This window comes from Hibiscus syriacus, unplaced genomic scaffold (assembly GCF_006381635.1).
Source record: "Hibiscus syriacus cultivar Baekdansim isolate YM2019G1 unplaced genomic scaffold, ASM638163v2 tig00110057_pilon, whole genome shotgun sequence".
Lineage (NCBI taxonomy): Eukaryota > Viridiplantae > Streptophyta > Magnoliopsida > Malvales > Malvaceae > Hibiscus > Hibiscus syriacus.
In genome coordinates, this window is record NW_024062581.1 from 411,977 (window position 1) to 433,676 (window position 21,700).

The 21,700-nt window shown below is 34.2% G+C and overlaps 1 pseudogene; it reads right to left on the reverse strand.

Moving 5' to 3' along the window:
- Positions 1 to 482: 482 nt before the first annotated feature.
- Positions 483 to 19,986, reverse strand: LOC120214304 (annotated as a pseudogene).
- Between the last annotated feature and the right edge of the window lie 1,714 nt (positions 19,987 to 21,700).

Genomic DNA, 21,700 nt, shown 5'->3' on the forward strand with positions numbered 1-21,700 from the left:
GTTTTAATTTTATTTGACTTTTTCTGTTGAAAATTGTATAAATGTCAAAAGACGTGGCTTAATCCTATCCAACTGTAAGGTAAGGTGAACTATAAAGAAAACAATGACGGGGAACTCCGGGCAGTTGGCTTAGGTGAAAACAACTTTGACCCTTGAATTATTTGTTCCGAAATTACATTCTATTTTAGTTTAATAAAATATAATATTTATTTAATTTAAGTGTTCAAATATATTTTTTTGGTGAAGACAAGTATTCAACATTTTCTCTATTATCATTTAAGGTATTTAGTCATTAATTATTGTTAAAAAAAATAACATTCCTTGAAAAGCAGAATCCTTATTTCATATGTTTTTAAATCTCAGTCATCAGAAATTTCATGTGAAAGCCTCAAATCTCATTCAACTCTCCTCAGACATTCCTTATTTCGACTCCTATTGAAAATCAGATTTAATTAATTCAAAATTTAAACATGCAAAACATTAAAAAGAATGACAATAGGGTTTTTTATTACACGTATCTGTAGTAAATGTTCATGTGACAGTTTACTCCTATTGAAGCACCTAAACTAAGTCTTCTTCCTTGTCTGTAATTTGTAACATCTTGATGTGGTATTAATCGCCTAATAAAATCCTCTCGACTATGATCGATGTCTTTAAAAGAATGGTTGTTTCACAACTCACACCTCGGGAGATCCATATCCATAAGGATTATTGCTGGCCCACTTCCACTCATCCCTGCACATTTCTTCAATCCCATATTTTGCCCTGCAACAATCACTCCACTTATAACATCCCTTCCCTCCTGAACTGCAATGTCCGTGCTTTTTCATATGTACGCCCTTACCACAATTCAATTCCCGCTCCGCCTTTCAGTTGAAGGATACACGATTTCGGCATCACCGGGCCAACGTACAGCCATTACAGTAGGTATTTTCTGATAAATAAATAAAAAGTGGAAATTTCAGTATTTTAGCTCAATGTAATTGTCCTAGGTACTCTGTGGGACACAACAATACCTTCCCGGATGCCTTTTCAAAGGCAGCAACCATTTCTAAAACTGATGTTCCTTTACTAGTTCCTAAGTTGAAGACCTCACAACCTATAATAGCAGTGCTAGTATTATTAAAACCAATTCGATATAAATAGTTGCAAATACAGCAAAAAGAACGATTAAGAACGAACCATTTCAATATATGAATCTGCTCTTCTACCATGAACCGAATAATGGTGGCATTTCAACAGACACAAACATACATTACATAGAAGAAAACAGAACAGAACAATGCAGGCACACCTATCTTTGGATCAGATAATTTGCGTAGTGCAGCGATGTGGCCATCTGCTAAATCGACAACGTGGATATAATCACGTACCTGAAAAGACTGAACAAGCCTTTTGACACAAGGGATCACGATCTTGAAATATAAACTTCCCACTAACATGATGTTTAAAAGAACATTGTCAAAGCTAATGCAAAGAATAATCCTAAACTCCTAAAGCATATTGCTTCGAAATGTTGAAAGGCACAAACTTCCGGAAAGGGAACCTGGGCTTCACGAGGTTGTCTACTTGTTTATAAGGAAGAAGGTTTTGCTTAATGAAAGATGTTGATGGAAGCCAAACAGAATTCAACCATACAACAGTTCCTACACACTGAAAAAAAAATTCTGAAACATGAGATCAGTTCGATTGGAAACCAACAGTCTCAAATGAAAGCTTACCCCAGTACCATCCTTTGTTGAATAATCACTTCCAAACACTGTCAAAGTTGGTCGCCTCCCAATGGCAACTTGTTTCACAAAGGCATGAGATTGTTTGGAATACCCCGGGGATCCTCACCTATATGGCCACTAGGATGTGCACCAACTGGATTAAAATATCTTAGAAGTATGATCTTCCATTCAGGATCAGAACGATGGACATCACGACAAATTTCTTCGATGAAAAGCTGAAAGCCAACCATGTCAGATACAAGCAGATGACACAATGAGAGAAAATATCAATTGACAAATTCCTAAGTACTCATAAGATATTCATAAGCAAAACTAGTAAAATTGTCATGACTATCCATGGCTCTCCTTTATACATGCTGCTTCTTAGAGATGCAAGAGAGTATACACTTATGAAAGGTTCACTACATACCTTTGTTCGTCCATATGGATTCACTGCAGCCAGGGGAGACTCTTCTGTACATGGATCCTCCTTTGGCCAGCCATAAACAGTAGCGGACGATGAAAATACAAGCTGAAATGTAATATATTAGAAGATTAATCAAGTTAACATGCAATCCTATTCATATGACTTTTAAAAATTTGCAAAGCAAATCTAGGTTCCATGGGCCAGCCTCGGCAATTAAACGGACATCTAAGAACATAGCCTTTGAACTGATCGAAAAGAAAACAAAGTGCTGTCTATTTATCTATAGCGTTAATGATTTCCTGGGCGATGCAAAGAAACTGCTTTTACATCAATGATAGCTGTAAAACTATCATACAAAAGGAGGGTAAAGAGAAATACATTTTGTAATCACCATTTTTACCTCTCCATTCCAGCAGCTCCACGTTGCATTTCCAGCAATTTCCTGCAGCTGCAGCTGCCCCTCCACGTTGCAGCTACAAACAGCCTCCAGCAAGCCGGGACAGCAGCCCCTCCACGTCCCAGTTCCAGTGGCTTCCATCACCTCCTTTGGCCAATGACTCACCGGGTTATCCTCCTTTAACCGATCCAAAGGGTGTACGAAAAAGCCTATAAAAAGCCCCCATCAATGAAGCAAAGGAGGGGGCAGAGCAATCAAACAGAAAAAAATAATAAAATAGAGTGAAGATACCGAGCAACTTACCTTCGTCGGAGCATCCAAATCACCGGAAAACCACAAAAGAACCGAAGGTAAAAACTTAGATCTACGGAGTTTGGGGGTTTTTTTAGAACAAGAGGAAGCCGGAATCGGATTTAGAAATAAAAGAGGATTTTTTTTGGGTAATTTTGTAAAATTCCGGCCACCGTGGACGGTGGCCGGCGCCGGTCACCGGTATTCCTCCGGTGAGGGAGCTCTAGAGAGAAGCTCTCTCTCTTAGAGAGAGAAGCAAATGGAGAGAAATGATAATTTAGGCCTATTTATACCCTTACCAAAACGACGTAGTTTTGGTGAGGGCCTCTGTGTAATTTCCCGCATGGGAAAACCATACGCATTATCCTCCTAATTTTATAGACTTATATTTTAGTCACTAAATTAAGTTTTCGAGCATTTTAATTTTGTTTCTGAATTTTATTTTATTATATTTTAGTCATTTCCCGTAATTATGTAATTTAGGGTAAATAATATATTTAGCCCCTGTAACTTTATTAATTTTTAATTCAATCCCGAATAATTAATATAAGATAAATCATACTGTTAATACTTAGTTTTTATAATATTTTAAATTAGAGCTTTTAATTTTAATATGTTATAATTTAGTCCTTAATTTTAATACTTTCATTTATTTTACAAGTTTTATTACCGTTTATATTTTAATAATATAATTTTATTTTTATTTATTTTAGTCATTGTTTATTTTTATATGTTTATATATTTAATTATTATTGATTATTATTATGTATCATATAAATATATATAATAAATAATATTTATTTTCTTATTTTATATTTTATATATATTAAATAAAAATCCTATTTAAAATTTAATTTTATATAATTACTTTTAAGAAAAATAATCATATTTTAATATTTATTTATTTTTAATATTAAGAAATAGGCTGTCTTAAAGCACCTAGAAGTCATTTTCTGATATTCTTAAATAAATAATTTATAAATTATATATATATATATTAATTTATTTAATTATTTTTAGAAAGATTTTATTTTAATATTTATTTATTTTTTAATATTAAGAAAAGAGCTGTCTTAAGGCACCTAGAAGTCCTTTTCTGATATTTCTAAATAAATAAATATTTTATTTATAAATATATAAAACTTAATAGATTTTCTTAAAAATTATAGTAATAAATTTGAGATAACAGAATTATAAATTAAATATATTTGAATTCTTAAATTCTATTATTAGAGACAATTTATAATTAAAAAGTACCAATTTTGGGCGTTGTAGGGGTGCTAATCATTCCCTAAACGTAACCGACCACGAATCCCTTTTTATTATTAAAAAGAACAAATTTTTGGTTAAAACGCAGACTAGTTTATCTTTTAAATGATGTTTTCTTAAAAACTCTTTTAAAAGATGATTTTTTAGGTATTCGACCTACCTGACCCAAAAGGTCGATGTCGACTCCCAAAATATTTTTTAAAATCAAAATCATTAAATTATTCGCATCACTTTTCCCTCCAAGTAAAATTCGTTCCCGGACAAAAACAGGTTACGACAGCTTGGCGACTCCGCTGGGGACCCTGTCAAACTTTAAAATTAATTATAAATTGTCTCTATCAATTAGAAATTAAAAATTCATATTTATTTAATTTTTAATTCTTTTATTTCAAAATTTTTATTACTTATTATTTTCATAATATTTTTTATATTTTTTATTTATTATTTTATTTTCAAATATTAAATTTCATTATTTATTTGTTTGTCAGAGGTTTGAACATTTCTCCTCACACACAACACTTGCATTGCATAACATAAGCTTTCTAATCAAGCTTGTCCCTTTTTAAGTGGGAGTGAAAGCGACGTCTTCGTGAGAATTTATTCTCCGTGTCAGACTAGCAAGTAGCTTTCGGGGTTCATATGCTCTATGTCTTCGTGAGAATTTATTCTCCGTGTCAGGCATAGATAAATGTGTCCCCTTGAATTGAACTCAATCCGCTTAAGTCTGTAATGGACTAGGATTGAGGGTTTGATAGCCCAAGGGGCATCAACAAGGACAGTTCGAGTACCTTTACTCCTAGAACTGAAACCCTGCATATATTAAACCTAGAAACTCTTCCGATCTGAAACCATGTCCATAGGTGTACACAAAGGAGAAATAAGCTCTAGCTTTTAATTTATTTAATTTATTATTTTTCTCTCTGAATAAATGCATGCGAACTAGTAATCATGCTGTTAGGTTAATTTTTCCAAACAAAGCATGGAACTAGAAAGCATGAAGTTAGGATATATTATATACCATGATAGGTATAATATTTTCTTTTCATTAATTGGTACTTACCAATTTATTTATTTTCTTTCTCATTTTTATTTTTCATACATTTTGTTTTGTTTTAACTTGTTTATATTGATTTCTTTTGGTTTGTGCCTGCATTACATGATCATGGCATAACCAAAAGGTGTTTACTTAAAAGACTGTTCATCAAATTGGAAAGAAATCGTAAATGGACAAAAAGTTTTGTGATCAAACAAAATATGATGCGGTCAATGAAAGACATCCTGAAGAAACTCCGAGGATCGAGGGAAGTTCTGTATATAGAGAACCGGTTATATTAATACCAAAAGTATTATACAAAGATCCTACCAGATTGATACCAAAAGCAGTCTATGGTAAGAACAACAGTCAGGGCATTCAAAGTAGTGGAGATTTTTATGAAGCTCAAACATGTTATTTGAAGGACTTGAACGACCAAAACAAGAAATTCAGCACAGAAATGAAAACCATGCATGAAGATTTTCAGAAGATCAGTCAAGCTTTTCGAAATGCTGGCATAGGAAACACCCAGAAGAGTGGATCACAGGGATCACCAAGCTGAAAAAGAACTGCAACATATATGAAGATCTTGTTCAAGAACTTCTTGGACAGAAATGATCTCTTACAAGGGAAAATGAGCAACTCCGAGAAGTGACACAGAAAATGAAAGAGAATGTCATGGAAGAAGTTGCAGTCCAGACAAGCAATATGGTTCTTAAATGATATATTTAGCTGACTTTACAAGGAGATGAAGCAGACTGCAGACTCAACTTTTTTAGCATGAATGGAAACTAACTGGGCTTTGGAGAAGTTAGGAGTGAAAGATATCCTTATATGTAAAGTTTTGTTTGATGTACCGAAACTTTTGTGTTCAATGAAATCTGTTCTAAGATGATCACTCTTGAGTAACACCTTTTCATACATGCATTTGTATTTTGCATTTGTACATTTTTACGTTTGTATTTACATTTACATTTTTAAACCTATATCATGCATTAAAACATATTTAATTAAATAATAATGTTTATTTATTTTCAATATCAAATAAAAGGGCAGTCTTAATATAACTGGATGTCCTATTCTGGTATTTTAAATAATTTACATTTACATTTTTACATTTGCATATTTACATTTGGCATCTCTGCATTTTTATTTTTATGTTTTCTTTTGTATTGCACAATTTGTATTCTTATTATTACATTCACATATTTACATTTGCATTTGGCATCTTTGCATTTTTATGTCATAATACATTAAAACATTCATTCATTAAAATAAGGATTTCAAACGAAGTGATCTTGGTTTTTCATTGAAGCAAGAACGCTCAGCACGACAAAAGAAAAATGTCTAAAGAAACTGAGGATAGGCTAGCCAAATTGAGATAGAGCAGAAAGAAATACAAGAGGAATTGAGGAGCAAGTTGGCACAAATTGAAGCTAATATCACAAATTCTTATATTGACCTACTGAACAATATGAAAGAAATAATTGAGAAACACCAGACAGCTGGAAAGAGTCTTGTTGAAAACCCCATAAATTCTTTGGGTGTTACACCTATTCATATTCCTGAGTTCACCTCTGTACCCCAGGAAATTCAATCACCGATTTACTTCGCTGTTAAGAACTCACCATATCAAGCTGGAGCATCGTTCCCCATTGATTGTCCTACTACTTCTGAGTTAAAGCCTGATGAAAAGGTCCTTGACCTAAACAAATCAGTTGAGAAGGAAAAATTCACTCAACTACTGGAAAATATAGAAGAGGTGATAAAATCTATAGAGACAGTTGAGTCATTTTATGGGTTTGATGCCAAAGAACTAAGTTTGGTCCCTGGCCTGGTTATTCCACCAAAGTTCAAAGTTCCAGATTTTGAGAAGTATAATGGGACCACATGCCCTTCATATCATATCACTATGTATTGTCGTCGTATGACTGGCTATGTAGAGAATGAAAAGTTGTTGATCCACTGTTTCCAAGACAGTTTATCTGGGTCTGCATCCAGATGGTATAATCAGCTAAAACGTACTCAAATACGTTCTTGGAGGGATTTAGCTCAAGCTTTTTTGGGTCAATACAAGCATATGACTGATATGGCCTCTGATCGAACAATGTTACAAAGCATGAATATGAAGTGCAATGAAAGCTTTCGACAATATTCACAACGATGGAAAGACGTTGCTTCTCAAGTACATCCACCATTGACTGAAAAAGAGTTCACTACTTTGTTCATCAGCACATTAAAATTTCCTTATGTTAATCACATGATAGGGGTTTCCCCTAATAATTTCTCTGACATCATCATAAGTGGAGAAATCATCGAAATGGCTATCAAGAAGGGCAAGATAAGAGGCTCTGACAATACTAAAGTCAAGAAAGAAGCTGGGGTTAATACAGTGAGGTCTTATTCAGTTAAACATGGTGCCAAACCTTATAGAGTGATCAAGAAGAAAAAAAAATGTGCAAGGATTTCAATTTCCTCCCTTCCACTGTTCGAGTGAAAAATTGCATCCAAAAATGCTCTCAGCTAGATCAATTACTCCACAACTTGATCAATCACAGTGGCCTCCAAATGAGAATTGGACCTATAAGGAAGTTCCTTGGATAAATCAGACTGGAATTCCAAATTGTTCAGCTAAGGTTCCTGGTAACCTTAAGGAAAATTTCCAAGACCCTTTAGAGCAAGCAATTCAAAAATGCAAGATAAAAGAAGGGGTTAAGGTTCAATGTTGCAACAGAAACTAATGTAACCAAATCCTACGAAGAATATCGGGCATAAGAAAATGGGAAAAGAAATCAAAAGGCTCCCATGGATGTAATTCGAGATTGGCCTATAGGTCTAAGAAAGAATGAGGCAGATATAACCCAGAAGACACTTCAGATACATGTATCAGATTTTCCAAAAACCAGTAAGGCAAAGGACAACTTAAGAAATCTGGTTAATATTACCCCAGTTATAACTGAAATGAGCATTCAGAACTCCCTCGATAACATGAGAGCATTCATTCGTTCAGAACAATCAAAGAAAGTGATAGCCTCGCGAGCGAGAAAAACTCAGAAGGTGTTTCAAGAATCTATCTCAGACCTGTACCCTCCTTTGGTTAAAGGTCAATACATTACACCAAGATTGGTGAAGGTGTCACCAAAGCCTTATGCCCATTGCTATGATCAAAATAGCTTCTGTAATTTTCACTTGGGAGTATATGGACATTCAACAGGGAATTGTTGGTCACTGTTAAAGGAAATAGAGACGCTCGTCGACAAGGGAGTCTTGACACAAGAAACGATCAAGGAATGGGGGGCAAATAAGGATAAAAATCCTGGGCCAAGTACACACCCAATAATAGAGGAGTAATGATGCATAAACAAGTGGAAGTGTTATCTACCACTGTAGTACTTTCTATTTTCAGCATCTTGTTTAAATATGTTTTTTGTTCCTTTCTCCGCCTTTTGTGCAATAAATAAATATGTGTTTCTTTTATGGTTATGAGCAAGGAGTCAAATTTTAATCTTGAGATTATTGAGTATCAAGTAGATTAAATATTCTTTTAATTTTTCAAGAGTTATAGATCTATTGGCAAGTGGTAAAATTATATCTTCAATATCCCATCCAATGCCAATTACTCGACCCTTACCAAAACCAAATCCTGACACTACATTTATCTGAGATTCTGAAGAAATGTCTCTACTTGTTTTTGAGACATCAACTCTAGATGTTTACCTTCTCGGATAGAGTTGGTTGGTTTATGATATTATCCCTTCCACCATATATATGACTTTAAAAGTCACACATTTGTCCTTCCAAACACAAAACCATCATAAACCAAAAGACCTCAAAAGAACCAAACTTTCAATTATTCGTGAATTTTACTGCAAGAAGAGACGAGATGAGGCATCATGGACCAACTCATTGATGATAATTTCGAGTGATTAGGGCATACTCAAAGAAGAAGGGGAAAGTGATTGATTGGAATAAATATATCATGCATTAATTACATTTTTTCATGTAAATAAAGTTAATCTTGAATATTCATCCCCCTGTGGATACCTCTTTTTACAAAGGTTTCTGTGTATGAGATGATGAACGACATTGTTTCATTTATCCTTTAATATATATATATATCCTTTGTTGTCCCATTTGAGCCTGAATAATTTTTCTTCTAATTCAACCCTAACCAAGGATCACCCTCTACATTGGGGGGCAAGGTAAAGGATATTGGCTCACAAGAATAAATATTGTCAATACAGTTTTATTACGAAGACAAGTTTCCATGAAGTCATAAAAGTTTTGAACTACAAAGTATGTCAAATACAAGTGCTTGAAGATCAATCCAATCAAGAATAATGGAAAACCTCCAAAATGCAAAAGGAAAAGGAGGTGCTCAAAGAAATTAAAGTATTATACTCATCCATCAAAGAAAGAAGAAGAAAAAAAAAGAAAAAGGAAAATTGAATCAAGATGGGTGACTTATTGAGCCTCAAGTTACAAGGTTGATCAAGTACGAACAAGAAGAGCAAAAAATACTGAAGATATGAGAAATTGGAAATGAATCCAAAATTTGGCAGCCTAGAGGGATCCAAATGATGGAAAAATCCCCAACAAAGCAGATCCAAGTTAAGCAAGGCAAGATTGATGGCATCAGAATGAATTGATCCTTGGTTTGATTACCCTTAAACACTTATTTGGGCCTTTTTATCCCTTTCTTTCGTAACCATAAGCCATGGCCTACGTTACGTACCTGAAAAGTCCATTTTAATCATACATGGATTTCTAAGTAAAAGAGAATATCTTTAGAATTCATTCCACCTCTCAAGATTGATTTTTATTTGCAAAAATTGGTTTTTAAAATCTTTAATGCATGATATGAAAAATGATAAAAGGGGGGTTCAAGATGTAAAATTTTAAATAACATCTTAGAACCAAAGGAGGATTTGAGTTGAAAACCTGAAAAAGCGGCTCGAATATTGAATGGTGCAACAACGACATAAGAGACGATCTTAACCTCTTAATGAAGCACCACACATCCCAAAGATGTTCCTGAGAGTCAGACACAAGAAGTATCTCTACAAGATGAGCATAACAATCATTTCTTCAAGTTAACCCAAAGAGACATATATGCTGGACTAACCTGAGAGACCTACTTTACCAAAATCAACCTACACCTCAAATCAATCAATAATTTTGACACTTTTCATAGGACTATGGTTTTTGAATGATTTAAAAGTGTAGTTGATTTATTTGATATTCATTAAACTCATTGTTTATGATTTGATTATATTGTGAACCTGAAAGGGGTAATACTTTACAAAATTCTTTCATTCTTCATTAAAGAAATGAGAAAAAACATTTTCAAACAGGACAGTCTCAAATGAGGAAGGTCCTTGAAGCAATTGTTGCTTATTCTACCTCTGTTGTAGAAAAAGAATAAATGAGGCCAGAATAATGAAGCACTTCACATTTTTGAAGTCAAGTGGTCTAAGAAGCCAAAAAGTTTGGAGATTTGAACTTGTGACACTCTCCTATGACATTATTAGCAGCTCATCAAGAAAGATTATCGTTTATCTCATACTGAGGGCGATAAGCATCACCAGACAGATTATTTTCCCCAACCATCAATTCATGTTCTCTAGAAGATTACATCATAGAGCCATGAACAAGTCATTACCTGCACTCTGGTTATACTGTGATGCTGGCTCAATTCTTGATACATCATTGCTACTTCTTCTATTCCGATCATTTTCTTTGTCAAGATGATATCCATTATGTCCTTCAGAATATTACTAAATTTGAATTTGAGGACTTATGGCACATAATAAGACATTGGAACAGAATCTACCCTTATAGGCCTTTTATATAGGGTAACATTGGTTACATGATTTCAAAAGTTGAAGATAATCAGTTTTACCGTCAATTAAACTTTTCCATGGTTCAGTAAGAGTATGATATATCTTGGAGTAGCAAAAGAGACAGTCGTTGTAGCAGTCATTGCAAGTAAATGCACCAACAAAAATCTTCAAGCCCATCACAATGATGTTTATTTCTTCCAGTAAGGTTATTACACTGGATGCTACCGGCAACAAGGTCGAAATTTCCAAATCTACTCATCAATTGCTCCAACCGATCATAATTCAGTTCTTACACATTTATTTTCAAAAGTATGCCAAGACAGTAGAAGGTAACTTTTGCATCACTGATTCCAGAGAAAAGAGACATAACATTGATATCACTGGGGAACTTGTCTATAGCAGCTCCTCATGTATGGTTTTTAGGGAAACCTAGAAGCATTTCCACCTCATCAGGTTCAAGTGGAATAATTTTATTCCTTCCAACCCATACCAGATTCCATTTTCAGCACTCATCAAGAACATACTTCTGGACACTCGAAGGTGACTCATTGTCATAAGCTTCAAGAGCCTTACGGATCCTTTATGTCAATTTGGCACTTCCTGTACATGTTTGTAAATAGGTTCAACTTTATCCCAGGAAGGTCACCAGTTTGTTGTCAATGGAAAAGCATCATGTATAGTGCAATGAGAAAGTAGAATAAGAGGAAATCTGTTCTCAATTGGCAAATTATGAATATAGCCCATTTCCGTGCAGCAGCATGAAAATACTTCGAATCTACAAATTCTGGCTCTACATCAGTACTGTGACATTTCATTCCAAGCACCAACTGGAGCAAGTGTCACGTTCTCGTAGTAGAAATAAGGAGGCCCAATAACATCTAGTGGAAATGTTCTTTGAGTTATCTGATCTGTTTCGGAAGAAGTGCGTCAGCAGCCTTTGATATTTGAGCAGCACATATAAAATCTGTCAACTCTGCAATTGATGAATTCATACCACATATCTCCATGGTTATTGAAGCCTTAGCCTCTGAGTATCCCATTTTTGTCAAGTATAACAGTTTATTCTCCTCATCAGAATCAGAATTCATGATTTCCTCGATATCAGAAGAACTATCAATATCTGTGAAATCATCCTGAAAGATCGCTTCATAATCAGATGAGTTGTTATCAGAATCAACATGTTGCATGGGTGCGGATTTTTGATGAGCTTGTACCATTGTATATGTAGTCTTGCCATTGCATCAGATTACTGTTCGCGTAAATTGGTTTCTCTCCCACAGAAAAGTATATTTCAGAGATAGCCTTCACTGAAACATGATAAGCCACTGTGCAAGCCTGGAATGGATTACCAAGCGATTTATACCACTCTGTCTAACTAAATCCCTCCAGATCCAGAAAACAGTCACCTCATTTAGAAGACACAAATCTCAGACGTTTCTGTCAGAATGATTGAGTACTTCTTAAGTTTGTGACAACATGAAGAGAATTCCTCCAGTTACTTGACAACACTACTGTTAAGTGACACCAGAATGAGAGTATTCAAGATAAACATATTTGGGGCACGAATAAAGCCACAAGTACCCATAACAGTGCATTGTCAAAATTGGACCTCATGAGGATCATGATATTCCAGTCAAACATACATTGAGAGTGAATCAGAAGCAGAATATTGAGGCATCTCGAAAGCCCAATTCAGACAGATCTAGAGGGACATCTTGAGGGTCCATTTTCAACCAGAAATAGAATATTGGGGCATTTTGAAGGCTCACAGCAATATGAAAATGGGGCATTCTTGGAGGCTCATCTCAACAAGAAATAATGTGAACACACTTTTAACATCTGTATCAGCAAATGTTGGGGCATTTTGAAGGCTCATATCAGCAAGAAGCAAATGATAGGGCAGGCTGAAAGCCCATTTCAATCAGAATTATGATTGTTGATGCATTTTTGAATATTTGTATTAGAAAATGCTGGGGCATGCTGAAGGCCCACATCATCATGTGTTAAAAATTATTGACTTGAGCAGATATTTCCAATGAGACAGAAAGATATGAAGAATGAAAATGGTGAAACAATAACAGTCAATCTGACTACACATAATTGCTTCGTTCATCAGGCAGTTGCATTAGGGTCCTGTTGTTGAACAAATATTTATTCAGCAAGTATGGTTTCAAATACCCAATCTTCTTAAACCATGTGTCACATGACAGTGTGTTCTTTGTTAAGCTACATCACGGTTGCATGAATAAAGATGGTCCCCTTGTAGACCATTCGATCTAAGGATCAGTTCTTCGAGATCTCGAACTCTGAATTTGGCCTTTTGTGTGTCGGTGATAATTGAAAATATTTCTTTGAGATTCCTGTCAGTTAGTTTCAACCATACTGTTGAGGTTACGAAGCTGTTTTTCACATCAGTTTTGTTTAACTTGATGACATTGAAGAGAGAAGCTCATGTATATTGCTATTTCCCGATGTTACTGGGGTTATCATTACCAGCTAGACTGAACTGAATTTTTATCTATTTTGGGTTTTATCATGTACGTTTTATCCCCAGCATCAAGAATTCCACGGATATCTTTCTGTACATGGATCCTATAGCTGAAGTGTTTCTACTCTCTACAATGCTCATTATAAAAGAAAACGTGATCAGTATTACACTTGCCCTTGCCCGAGATGATATCGAGATCAATTAGTGTCTCCTATTCAATTCGACACCAGCACATTTTGTGAATTTGACCAACTTTTTGGTCATACCAGTATTTCACTTGTATTCCCATTGAGTTTTGTTCTCAAGTGGTTTTGTGACATCATAAAAAAAACTTTGAACACCATGCAAAGAGCTTCATTGACCAGTAATTCGAGCAGAAACCACAGGAAAAGATGAATGTGTTGTCAAATATTTTACATCTGAGTAGAAACCACAGGAAATGATGAATGTGTTGTCAAATGTTTTACGAACCAGTTATTCCGATGCTAAACCAATGTTGTTATCATATGGTTTTCCTTTATTGATCCAAGATAAATTTTGTCTTCTTCAACCCCAAGATTAGAAATGAGATATGATGAAGATTTCTTTCCACAGAAGGAGAACTGAAATTTTAAACAAGAAACTAGTGGCGCCAACTAAGGTTATACGACAGGTTGTTGTTAAGCATCTCGACATGATATGGTCCAGGTTGCCTTATTCAATATCTGATTATATGTGGAGACATGAAAGGAATTGGAATAAATCTTCCTTGTGATGTGTTTCAAGATTTAAATTAGAACAGACTCTACTCTCCTAATTAATCCCTGCTGAGTCAGGCATATCTACATCTACACTCTTCAAAGATGATAGATTCTCTTTTCAAAGATGATAGATTCTCTTTTTAAAGATGATAGATTCTCTTTTCAAAGATGAAAGCTTTATTGGATTTCTACACAAGTCCAGACAAAGAAAGCCGGTGTTACCAAAGACAAAATGGGGCATCAAAGTCATAGTTCTGACTACGGTAAGAGTTCCACAAATGAAACAATTCTTATGAGACTTAAATGAAGCAAAGAAGACACAAAGATAAAAGTTGATTAGATGATTCTGCAGAAATGCAAGCTTGATAGCATAAGTTTCTACACTGATATCCAGAGGTAACCCTGGCAATAAATGATGAAGTGAAGGAAGACCAAGTTCACCACTTTGAAGTCAAATGAAGATTGCATCAACATTCATGCATTCATAAGAATATCATTTACACAATAGATAATGCATTACATTGATACATATGATTGCATTCAAACATAAGGTTTTGCAGTTCTTCATATGAAAAATAAGATTCATGATGAACAATACCTTACAAGAAGAATGTAGAATTCAAAACCTCGAATGTAGGAATCACGCCAACATCTGAAGAATAGATGACGTAATCCACAAGAATGAACATTATTTTAAGGTTGGGTCATGTTACCCAATCAACATGTTATTTTGAAAAATAATGAGAAAACGAATCTTTTCTAAAAATAAAATTGTTGAAAAGTAAGAAAACGATTTTCATAGTTTCTTACTTAGTAAACTATTTCCCACATCTGTAAGTCCTACAGTGCATGATGTTTCCAAAAAGCCTTCGGGAGCTTTTTGATGTTTTCAAAGCCTTAGGGTCATCTATAAGTCCTACAGTGCATGATGTTTCCAAAAAGCCTTCGGGAGCTTTTTGATGTTTTTAAAACCTTCGAGTCAGCTGTAAGCCCTACAGTGTAGAATGTTTTTTTTTCTTAAAACATTTCCAGGTAGAGTTCATAATGAAAGAACTCATCTGAAGAAGGAAGAGGAAGTTCATAATGAGAAGAACTTGTTTAACCTTTTGTTCGAATCCATCACTTGATGGATCAACATTTCCAGGTAGAGTTCATAATGAGAAGAACTCATCTGAAGAAGGAAGAAGAAGTTCATAATGAGAAGAACTTGTTCAACTTTTTGCTTGAATTCATCATTCGATGGATCATCATTTTCAGAAGAGTTCATAATGAGAAGAACTCATCTGAAGAAGGAAAAGAAGTTCATAATGAGAAGAACTTGTTTAACCTTTTGCTCGAATTCATCACTTGATGGATCAACATTTCCAGAGAAAGTTCATAATGAGAAGAACTTATCTGAAGAGGAAGAAGAAATTCATAATGAGAAGAATTTGTTCAACCATTTGCCTGAATTCATCACTTGATGGATTAACTTTTCCAGAGAAAGTTCATAATGAGAAGAACTCATCTGAAGAAGACGTTCATAATGAGAAGAGCTTGTTCAACCTTTGTTTGATGCTATCACAGAAGGAAATAGATCAGTATCAACATTTCCAGAAGAAGTTCATAATGAGAAGAGCTTGTTCAACCTTTTGCTCAAATCCATCACTTGATGGATCAACTTTTCCATAGAAAGTTCATAATGAGAAGAACTCATCTGAAGAAGGAAGAAGAAGTTCATAATGAGAAGAGCTTGTTCAATCTTTGCTCAAATCCATCACTTGATGGATCAGCTTTTCCAGAGAAAGTTCATAATGAGAAGAACTCATCTAAAGAAGGAAGAAGAAGTTCATAATGAGAAGAGCTTATTCAACCTTTTGCTCAAATCCATCACTTGATGGATCAGCATTGCCAGGTAGAGTTCATAATGAGAAGAACTCATCTGAAGAAGGAAGAAGAAATTCATAATGAGAAGAACTCATCTGAAGAAGGAAGAAGAAATTCATAATGAGAAAACTCATCTAAAGAAGAAGAATAAGTTCATAATGAGAAGAACTCATCTTGAGAGGAAGAAGAAGTTCATAATGAGAAGAACTTGTTCGACCTTATCTTAATTCATCACATATGAAGTTGAATCAACACCTCTTTTAAGGATCATCATTTCCAGAAGAAGTTCATAATGAGAAGAACTCATCTGAAGAAGAAGAAGTGCATAATGGGAAGAACTTATTCAACCTTTTGTTCGACTCGTCATAGAGAGAAATATATCAACATCAACATTGTTTAACCTTTTGTCAAATCCATCACAGAAGGAGGTGGATCATCATTCCCAGCAAAAAGTTCATAATGAGAAGAACTTATAGCTCAGAAGTTTAAACATTTCAAGCTAAAAATGGTGTTTTTATGTCTTTGCTCCATTCCTGCTCCACATCAACGAGCAAAGAGGGGTAGCTATAATCACCATTTTTACCTCTCCATTCCAGCAGCTCCACGTTGCATTTCCAGCAATTTCCAGCAGCTGCCCCTCCACGTTGCACCTACAAACAGCCTCCAGCAAGCCAGGACAACATCCCCTCCACGTCCCAGTTCCAGTGGCTTCCATCACCTCCTTTGGCCAGTGACTCACCGGGTTATCCTCCTTTAACCGGTCCAAAGGTGTACGAAAAAACCTATAAAAAGCCCCCATCAATGAAGCAAAGGAGGGGCAGAGCAATCAAACAAAAAAAAATAATAAAATAGAGTGAAGATACCGAGCAACTTACCTTCGTCGGAGCATCCAAATCACCGGAAAACCATAAAAAAACCGAAGGTAAAAACTTAGATCTACGGAGTTTGGGGGTTTTTTTTAGAACAAGAGAAAGCCGGATCGGATTTAGAAATAAAAGAAGATTTTTTTTGGGCAATTTTGTAAAATTCCGGCCACCGTGGACGGTGGCCGGCGCCGGTCACCGGTATTCCTCTGGTGAGGGAGCTTTAAGAGAAGCTTCTCTCTCTAAGAGAGAGAAGCAAATGGAGAGAAATGATAATTTAGGCCTATTTTGGCCTATTTATACCCTTACCAAAACGACGTAGTTTTGGTGAAGGCCTCTGTGTAATTTCCCGTATGGGAAAACCATACGCATTATCCTCCTGATTTTATAGACTTATATTTTAGTCACTAAATTAAGTTTTCGAGCATTTTAATTTTGTTCATGAATTTTATTTTATTATATTTTAGTCATTTCCCGTAATTATGTAATTTAGGGTAAATAATATATTTAGCCCCTGTAACTTTATTAATTTTTAATTCAATCCCGAATAATTAATATAAGATAAATCATACTGTTAATACTTAGTTTTTATAATATTTTAAATTAGAGCTTTTAATTTTAATATGTTATAATTTAGTCCTTAATTTTAATACTTTCATTTATTTTACAAGTTTTATTACCGTTTATATTTTAATAATATAATTTTTTTTTTATTTATTTTAGTCGTTGTTTATTTTTATATGTTTATATATTTAATTATTATTGATTATTATTATGTATTATATAAATATATATAATAAATAATATTTATTTTCTTATTTTTATATTTTATATATATATTAAATAAAAATCCTATTTAAAATTTTAATTTTATATAAATTACTTTTAAGAAAAATAATCATATTTTAATATTTATTTATTTTTTAATATTAAGAAATGGGATGTCTTAAAGTACCTAGAAGTCCTTTTCTGATATTCTTAAATAAATAAATATCATATTTTTATAAATTATATATATATTAATTTATTTAATTATTTTTAGAAAGATTTTATTTTAATATTTATTTATTTTTTAATATTAAGAAAAGAGCTGTCTTAAGACACCTAGAAGTTCTTTTCTGATATTTCTAAATAAATAAATATTTTATTTATAAATATATATAAATTAATATATTTTCTTAAAAATTATAGTAATAAATTTGAGATAACAGAATTATAAATTAAATATATTTGAATTCTTAAATTCTATTATTAGAGACAATTTATAATTAAAAAGTATCAATTTTGGGCGTTGTAGGAGTGCTAATCCTTCCCTAAACGTAACCGACCACGAATCCATTTTTATTATTAAAAAGAACAAATTTTTGATTAAAACGCAAACTAGTTTATCTTTTAAATGATGTTTTCTTAAAAACTCTTTTAAAAGATGATTTTTTAGGTATTCGACCTACCTGACCCAAAAGGCCGATGGCGACTCCCAAAATATTTTTTAAAATCAAAATCATTAAATTATTCACATCACTTTTCCCTCCAAATAAAATTTGTGCCCGGACGAAAACCGATTACGACACATTTTTACATCCATGAGAAGCCATGACTTCCAACAGAGTGATTGTCCCAATGAGATTGTTGTCATAATAGAGTAATGGTCTCTACACTTTCACCAACTGCTTTCAGTCCAGCGAAGTGAATCACATCATCAAACCTCCAATATAACCATGTAATTACCTTAGAGGTTGAGCGAGAGGAAAAGGGCAAAAGAAAAACTGCATACTGGTTCCTCACAGTACTTTATCTCAGAAAAAAAACTTTTCCAGTGCTGATCTATCCCGAAGGCCCACCTGCAGTAGAAAGCAAAGGTTCAAAGATCATGTCAATCTCAGAAACAAATCTTGGATGCATAATTAATATAATATAATGATACAAATATTTTGTAAACACTAAACACTAATAATGTTATAATAATTCAACAGCGCATGATAAATTTGATTATTAGCAAGACGGGCAAATTCCCATGAACATTTTATTCTCAAAAGCAAAAACAGAACAATAGAGACCCTTCAACTGCGAATTTACAGATGATAAAAGGATAACAATTAAGCACCTAAGTACAATTAAGATGCACAAGGACCCACGTAGGATTTTTAAACGACGGCCACCGGCCGCCCCTCCCTGGTTTATCCCTGAAGGTGGAAAACTTTTCAATAACCTCCAGATAAAACAATTACCAATTAAAGGAGAGCTACACTAACATTTTGGGCTACTGACAATAAAAATAATAATATTGACACACACCAAATAGGCTTATAAAAAACATATATTAGAGAGAATCTTCACTTGACAACCCAGTAGCTCTGTTTAATCAAATTATTAGCTCACTGGATTCTTCAATATATAAGCAATTAAAGGCCAAACTTTTTCCAAGGTGCATTTCAAGTAATCTCTGTTAAAATTCTTAGAAATTGTAATTATAACTTATAAAGTGCCTGTATAGTTTAATGGAAAACGATTTTTAAATTAATTTACTAATTCCTTTATCAAGTAAAAATACTTGATCAACTATTAGAATAATCGCAATTATTCCAACAAATTATCATCTAAAAAGTAATTGAAAATCACCGAATTTAGAACAGTTCATGTTGCCAGCTAAAGCAATTCAATTATGAAGGTAGCCTTCAAGTTAATCAAAATTTAAACCAATTAGACTCCAAATTAACAGTTTAAGGATATAAGCCTTCCCCGGTTCCTAGTGTGGCAACCAACTCAACAGTCACCATTAAAATATTACAAAGTTACCCCTCGAAACAACTTTTCTCTTCTTAAAAAAAATGAAATTCGATGAGTTTAAAGGTTCAACGAACCTGGCGAAAAGAAAGGTTTTTGCCGAATTCACCGGCGAGTTCTTGAACTCTTTTGAATGCAACGGCGGAGGAATTGTCCAGATTATCTGCGACGACCACCGTGTATCCGCCTAACAGCAGCTGCAACAGTCTGGCTTCCTATATAATCGGCTCCGCCGGTCACCAGAATGTTATTGGACATATTGGATCCCACTCAAACCAAATAACAGAGAGAAAGAAAGACAGAACCAAGCAGGGATGAGAAAAACGTAAAATCCCAAAGAGAAGATGAAACGGAGAAAAGGGCGTTAGGAAGATAATGACTTCCCATTGAATTAAATAAGAGAAGAATAAGGGGGTGGGGGGAATTTATAGCGGGAGGATTGACAGAAAATCAGAAGCAAAGGGAAACGCTTTATTGAACAATAGAGGAATAATGATCGGCCACGAGGACATATTTTTCTTTAGGATAAACTACACTATTACTCACTAAACTTTACTCTCTCCCCTATTTCACTCACCATACTTTCAATTTTTTTCAATTGCTCACTGAACTTTAGACATTTAACTTTTTTATCACTCGACCGTTAAATTTCTAACGGTGTTATGACGTTGCTAAATTAAAATTGGAAAAAAATTAAAAGTACAGTGATTGAAATAGGAGAGAGGATAAAGTTCAGTGAGTAAACGTGTGACATGTTTTATTATTAAAATAAGTCACATAAGCACCTAGTTACTGAGTAAACGGTCGAGTGACCAAAAAAGTTCAATGTCTAAAGTTCAATGAGCAAATTGAATAACTGAAAGTACGATGAGTAAAATAAGAGAGAAAGTAAAGTTTAGTGAGTAAACATGTAATTTAGCCCTTTTCTTTACAATCGGATCTCTCGGACGTTTTTGTACTTTGTTTTATAATTTTACTTTTTTTAAAATTGTGGCAAAGCTTTTCACTCCCAAGAATAATGAGTTGAGTTTGAACGAAGAAGGTTGTGTTCGTGCTTGTTTATTTATTTATTAGGGTAAATATCAAATTTGGTAATTAAACTTTCATGCGATTCCTATTTTACTCATTGTACTTTCAAAATTTTCAATTTGCTCACTCAACTTTATAGATTGAGTTTTTTTTGTCACTCTGTCGTTAAAGTTCTCAAGATGTTATGACGTGGGTAAGAGAAATAATTTTTTAATCGTTAAAAGCCACGAATGCTATGACATGTCAGAAAAAATAAAAGGTAAACTACAAATTTAGCAACTGAACTTTCATATAATTCATATTTTACTCACTCAGCTTTATAGATTGATTTTTTGTCACTCTGTTGTTAAACTTTTCATTGCCAACAATCGTCCACAGCTGAACCCATCTCCCGCCAGCGGTGGCTCGCACCGCCACCTCCAACAACATCGGTATCGCTTCCGATCGAAGTCCTACTCTTCACCGTTGATGAAAGCTCATCGTTCATAGTAAAATCATAGAAAATCGTTCGATGGCCCATCGTTGTATCTGTCGTTGTTGGACGATGATTGTCACCGCCAGTACCAGTGTGAGCGTCAGGCCCCCGCGACCAAAACCCTGGTGGCTGACCGTCAAGGCTCCTCGTCGTTCATTGTATAGAAACAGTTGAAAGTTCATCGAGGAACCAAAACTTTCCATCGATTTTCGTCGATTTTTGGCCACTCGGGCCATTCGTTTGTCTCACCACTGCCACTGTTGAATTCATTTCCTCTTTCCGACCAAAACCCAATCGATTTTTCCTCTTATCGTCACTGCCTCCATCGTTAGTCGTTGGGTAAACATTTCAAACCTATTTTCTGACCACTTCGCGTGTGTTCGTCTCACCCTGGCTAAAAACTCAATATAGAGATTTGAGTGAGCAAATTGAAAATTTTGAAAGCACGATGAATAAAATAGGAATCATATGAAAGTTCAGTTA